Raw genomic sequence first — 6322 nt, forward strand, 5'->3', positions numbered from 1 at the left:
CATCCCTGGTCCATCCCAACCTCCATCCCCAACCCCTGGCCCATCTGTAGCCCATCCTCATTTCTTTTTTTTTTTTTTCCATCCTCATTTCTTTCTCCTCCCAGCAGCAGCCCCACTCCCAACCGTACGCTTGGCGCAAACCCCTAGCCATTCGTCAGACCCCATCCCTAGCTGCACCTTCCTTATTCCAGCCTGTGCTGGTCTTATTCTGATCTTTGTTTCAACCACACCCCTCCACCCCTGCCTCCTAGACCACTCTCGGCTTCCTACTCCGACATTCCCAACCTCTAACTCATCTCCGCCCCACTGTGTACTGAGCACCCCTCCCCCACCAGCTGCCCCCTGAGCCCTCTTAAGTGAGGCCAGCCTAGGAAATCCTTTGCCTTCTGTCCCAAGCCTCAGGTCTCCCAGAGGAATCCCAAGTAGAGTTCCGGAAGCAGCATCTAACCCCAGACTCCCAGGGCAGGACTTCTCCAAGGACGCTCTGGGGCCAGTCCCCTGGCACCTTTAGTTCCCAAAGCTCTGAACCCAGAAAACACTGGGGCCTCAGAGGAGTCTCTTGCAGGGAAGTGGTACCACTGCCAGGGCCTCCTGGAGCAACTCTGCTCCTGTCTAAGCTGAGCTCCTGAAACCCTCTGCAGCTCTCAGAAGCCTTGATCACCACCTGCAAAACCTCCCACCCCTGTCTTCCCAGAGGCGGTGGCAGAACCTGAGCAGACTTTTTCTGGTCCAATCTGGGAGGTGGTGGGGCTGGGCCTCCAAATTCTGAGCTGGGTAACCAACCAGCTGGACCAAGAAGAGGAAAGAAATATGCACACTGATCTCCAGCAGTGGATCCCAGCACTTTAGAGTCCGAAGAACCCCTTAAAACTCAAAAGATTCCACAGGCCCCCGCCTAGGGAATTCTCAGCACTATGCCCCTGGACCCCTGGTCCTGTCAGTTTCTCCAGGGCCCCTACTTGGAGCAAGTCCCCAGCAGAATCCGTGGGATTCTAGGGAGAGAGGAAGACTCCACAGCGGGACTGAAGGGTGCCTGGGAAGGGTAGGTCGAGGAATCTCAGGCCTCAGCCCCTTCCTGCTTCCTTTGACTTTTCCCAGCTTTCATTTCCCCATCCCAAAGCCCCCACGCCAGCCTCCTGCTCAGTTTCACATCCAAAACACAGAAGCCCTGCCTGCACCTGCGGGCTCTCTTTCTCAAATTCCTGCCTCCCCCAGCCACCTACAAATTCTAGCCACACCCACTCTTACCTCTTTGCCATCTATATTTTTAAATAAACTTTTAATTTTAGAACAGCTTGAAATTCACAGAAAAATTACAAAGATAGTACAGAGAGTCCCCATATGCCCCATGCCCAGTTTTCTCTATTTTCAGAGGAGCAACGAGGTTCCCTGCTCATATTCCCTGGAGCCCACCCTTCACCCCTTCGCATCATCATATCCTATAATTTACCTGTACTCTGCCTCCTTCCCGCATGGTCTCTGGCACTGCTCTGGCTGAGGTCACCAGGGACCCCTAAATTGCCAAATTCAGTGGCCCCGTTGTAGTCCTCAGTTTCCTCAACCAGTGGGAACAGGGTGACTAATGATCACTCCCTCCTCTGCAAAGCCCTGAAACCCACATGCTCAGCCATGGTGGGTGGGTGCTGGGTGCCTCCTTGGAAGCTCTCCCACCAGGCTTTTGTGTCTGCCACTCCCAGCACTGATCACCCTTCAAGTCTCCCTCCCCAAGATCCTGAGCTTGTCCCCTCTCCCAGCTGCTCCCGCTGCCCCCTCCAGCATTGGGAGGCTTGTCCATTGGCTTCTCAAGTCCCCAGAGTGGAAAGCTAAGAAAGAAAGAGGATTCACATCCCGAAGCTGGTCATTTGCTGTGTGACCTTGAGTAAAATGCTTTCCCTAAATTTCCTCTTTGATAACGTGTTGTGAGGATAAAATGTGAGAGTGAAGGCTTAGAAAGCAAAAACCCCTTCCCCTTCCTCCTTGTAGCCCTACCCTCCCACACCCTCCTTCGTGCAGCCCCACCCTCCCACGCCCATCTTCCTGCTCTGTGCTCCCCCACACCTCTCAGATAAGGCTTCAAGACTGACATGTAGGTTTCAGGACTTTTTCAGCATCTGGAGCCTTCTCTGCCCTCACCCTGCCTCTGCAGATTCCTACCAAGCATACCTTCAGAAGTTTTGCCCTAATCATTACAATGCTCCCATCACTTTTCAGATCTTGCCTCTGGCATGGGCCCAGCCACTTTCACCACTTAGCTCTGCTCCTGAGTTGCACAGACCTTGCTTCAGTGTGAGTTTAGACTGTTCTGCTTGACCTTTCTTGTCTCGCTGTAAAATGGGGATGATAATGATGGTATCCACATCATAGGGTTTGTTGAGGATTTAAGAAAAAAGTATCTGAAAGCATTTAAAACGGCAGCTGCACATAGTAGGTGCTATTGACATGTTGGCTATCATTACTATTTCACAAATGGGAGAACCAAGGCTCAAAGAGGGGCAGCAACTCGCCCTGTGAGGCACAGAGTGACAAAGTCCTTACCGAAACCTGTCTGTCCTGCATCCCTTCAGCACAGCACGCACTCTCCCTGCTTCTCCTTCTAGCACCCCTATTTCTACATCCAGGGGCTAGCCTGGCCTGGAATTTGGTCAGAAGTAGTTCCTAAGGCTACAGCTGTGGGGCCAAGGGAAGGAGTCTGGGGCGCAGGGATCCTGAGTGTGCAGAGCAAGATGTCTGCCCAGCGCAGTGGACATCCATGGTCAGCCATCCCTGCCTACCTTCCAGTTGATTTTTCCAATGCAGGCTCCAGAGAACAGCATGTGATTCAGGCCAGTGGGTCAGAACCAGTGGCTGCTTCAGAAGTGGACACATGATCCCATTAAGTCCAATGGGTATTAGCCCTGGGACTTTTTGCTGGAACCATCAAGAGTCTCTGGTGGGCTGCTGAGCTGGCAGGATGTGGGACTAGCGCTGGCTGAGGGGCATTTTTGCTGATAATGGGATGAGCTGCTTGAGACTAAAGCCAGAACTGAGAAAAGGAGGAGGGCAGGGACTCAGACTCCTGAAAACATCCTGACGTCCATGGGTACTGGATCCTGCTGTGTCTGAAGCCATTGACCTTTTCAGTTAAATGAGATAAATTATCCCTGTTTTTTCTTAAACTAGTTTGAATTGCAGCTGAGAGTCCTTCCTAGTTGACCCATCTCCAAGTAATAGTCATTTTTGTCAGTGGCAAGAGACAAGGGTGAAAACAAAGTTGACCTTCTAGTGCCAAGGTCCTGGGACCTTCTTGGCTATTCAGGGCTGGTCCCAGCCTCCTGAGTTCTCTGCAGGTTCCCAGAAAGCTGCCTCTTGCCCCACCAGAAACCCCCGGAACCCCCTACCTTGCCCCACTTTCCCAGCTGGGGAAGAACTCTTCCCCCAGTCTCAGGTTTGGCTTTGGATTCAGGCCAACTCAGGCCTGAATCCTAGCCTCCGTGGCTGCTCCATGGGGCTAGGCCCCCTAGTCCCTCGCCTCAGCTCCCTTCCTGTAGCAGGACCTTGTGTGCCTTGTGTGTGTTCCAAGGCCCACGTGGGGCCCAGCACAGAGAAACAGCACCAGAATCGAGACTCGTTAGTCCTTGCCTGTATACCCTATTCTCCACCGCCTGTCTCCCTGCTGATTTCAAATGAGTGCAAGCCGCTCAGAACTGGAAAAAGCCCCTCCCTGGCCTGCTGTCTCTCCAGTTGCCCACTCAGCCCCCTGCCAAGGGCTCTGCCCCCTCGGTTGGGGGGACTGCACACTCCCAGGGCGCTAATGGCCTCCCGTGACTGGTACAAAGCCATTTCCCAGTACCCTTGGCCTCCACCTGTATAGCCTTGCACCTGAAACTTGAGAACACAGTGATCCCTGCAGCTCTGTGCTGGAGAGGGGTGGGGAGCTGGGAGGTGCAGTGGGAAGCAGCTCCGCCTTTAATCTGGGAAGCTCAGACTAGACCTGGGCTGCTGGGTAGCTCCGGAGAGGTCACTTTCCCTTTCTGAGCCTCAGGTCCCTCCTCTGAAACATGCCTTGAATGACATCTCTTTTAAGCATGTTTTAATGATTAAATGACATCTAAGTGATTTCTCTGGTTCCAGCAGAGAGGTAGCTGTTCAGAGCAAGTGCCCCATGCTCGTTTTGACTTCCATCTAAAAAGCTCTGCTTTCCTGAGATTCAGTCCCCAGCTCTCTGCTCTTCCCTTTACTCTCCCCTTACATCTGCCCTCCAGATTCTTCAACCACCTCCCCCTGGCAGGAGCCTTCAAGCTGCCTCCTCCACCCTTCCTGGCAGCTCAGCTGACCACAGCTGCTTAAGGTTCTCAGGGCCCACCACAGGCAAGCCTTTTAAGACAGCTGTCCACACTCTCTCGACTCACTCTCTACACCCTCCCCTTCTTCCTCCAAACCTGGCACTGGCCCCAGCTCTCAGCAAAACTGATCCGGCAAACGTCACCTTGTTGCAAAATGCCATGGGGACTCCTCGGCCTTATCTGCCTGGCTGACACTTCTGGAAACACTCCTGCCCACCCGGGCTTCCCTGCCCCAAACTCCCTCCCTCCAGAGGCTGTGGTCCTCCACTTCTGGCGGCTCCTTCTGCTTTCTCTGCCCTGCCCTGTGATGTTGCTGCTGCTTCCCCATCTCTCATGTCTTCTCTAGGCTGGGGCCCTGGCCATCGTCACACTGGATTTGGCCCACGGTATATATATATTTTTTTTTTAATAAGATTTTTAAAAATCTATCTTAGTTGCCAGCACTGAAAAACTAAATTTCACATAAAAGTGTCAATCTCTGGATGTTGTTGGTAAACTGGCAGGTCTGGCCACAGTTCAGCATTCCCACACGGCTGCCCCCAGAAGGCTCCCCACAGACCAGCACTTAACCATCCGCCCCTGTGCTCTTGCTGGCTTGTATCCATGGAAACCAAGGATGGACTGGGAGGTCTTCATGGTTCAAGAGAAGAGGGAGAGAGTACACTTCCTTGTGGAAGTGAGAGATACTCTTCACTGAATATGCCAGCAATGTCTATGTTGAAAGAAAACCACATCCTACCCGCTTTGCTCCTCATGTGACCTGCCGGGGCCCTCTCTGTGATAATGGTTGAATATCTGCGATGACTGCCCTGAACTCACTCCCAAATTTAATCCAAGGTGTATCTAGACTTGAATCTTCAGCTGCTTCCTGGATTTGTCTAAATGTCTTGTAGGCACCTCATTCAGTTGTTCAACATTCATTGGGCACCCACTGTGTTCTAGGCACTGTTTTAGACTCTGTAAGATATCATGACGGAGAAGGCGATGGCACCCCACTCCAGTACTCTTGCCTGGAAAATCCCGTGGATGGAGGAGCCAGGTAGGCTGCAGTCCAGGGGGTCACGAAGAGTCAGACACGACTGAGCGACTTCACTTTCACTTTTCACTTTCATGCATTGGAGAAAGAAATGGCAAGCCACTCCAGTGTTCTTGCCTGGAGAATCCCAGGGACGGGGTAGCCTGGTGGGCTGCCGTCTATGGGGTCGCACAGAGTCAGACACGACTGAAGCAACTTAGCAGCAGCAAAAGCAGCAAGATATCATGAAAGTGACATGCAAAGTCCTGCACTCCTGCTCCAGGGGTCCTTGAGAAGACACAACATAGAGGCCCTGCTCTTCTCTTAAAGGGAACAGGCCCAAGCACCTGTTGAGAATGCCAACAACTTCAGATGTGCTATAAAGTTCCTCATGCCAGCCAGCCCTGGAGGACAGGTGGCTATGGGGGCACCATGTTCTCCTGGTCTAGTTTGGGGCCTCTCCTCAGTCCCTCTCCAGTTCAAGCCTGGAATAGAAGGAATGACAGTCCCCTTGGGGTAGTGGAGGGCACCAATGGGATGCAAGAGGCCCGGGGGAAAGATGGGGCCACTGCCAGAGCCTCCAGGTTTGGAGGCAGCAGGCAGAGGTGAGCTCTGCAGGGGCATCCCTGGAGCGTGGTGCTCAGCACTAGCCAGTCTCAGGATGGTGTGCCCAGCTTCAGGCCTGGTTGCTGGCCTGGCTTGTGGCTCAGGGGCAGTGCCACTCTGGTCAGGTCTCCTAAGCTTTCGTTTATGAGACTAAGTGCAGAAACCCCCCAGGGTTGCTGCATGAGACAATGGGAGGAATGACTGGTATACTCCGGGTGTTTCTCTTCTCACTTCTCATCCCCCACGTCTCTACTCCAGGCCTGGGACCAGTCGCTGCCACGTGGCTTGTTGCTCCTTCCTTCCCCTGAGCCCTGCCCCTCCTCCCAGGCTCTCTCCTTCTGCTTACCCTGCTCATGGCTCCCAGAAGCTCTTTCTACAA

This window comes from Bos javanicus, chromosome 7 (genome assembly GCF_032452875.1).
Source record: "Bos javanicus breed banteng chromosome 7, ARS-OSU_banteng_1.0, whole genome shotgun sequence".
Lineage (NCBI taxonomy): Eukaryota > Metazoa > Chordata > Mammalia > Artiodactyla > Bovidae > Bos > Bos javanicus.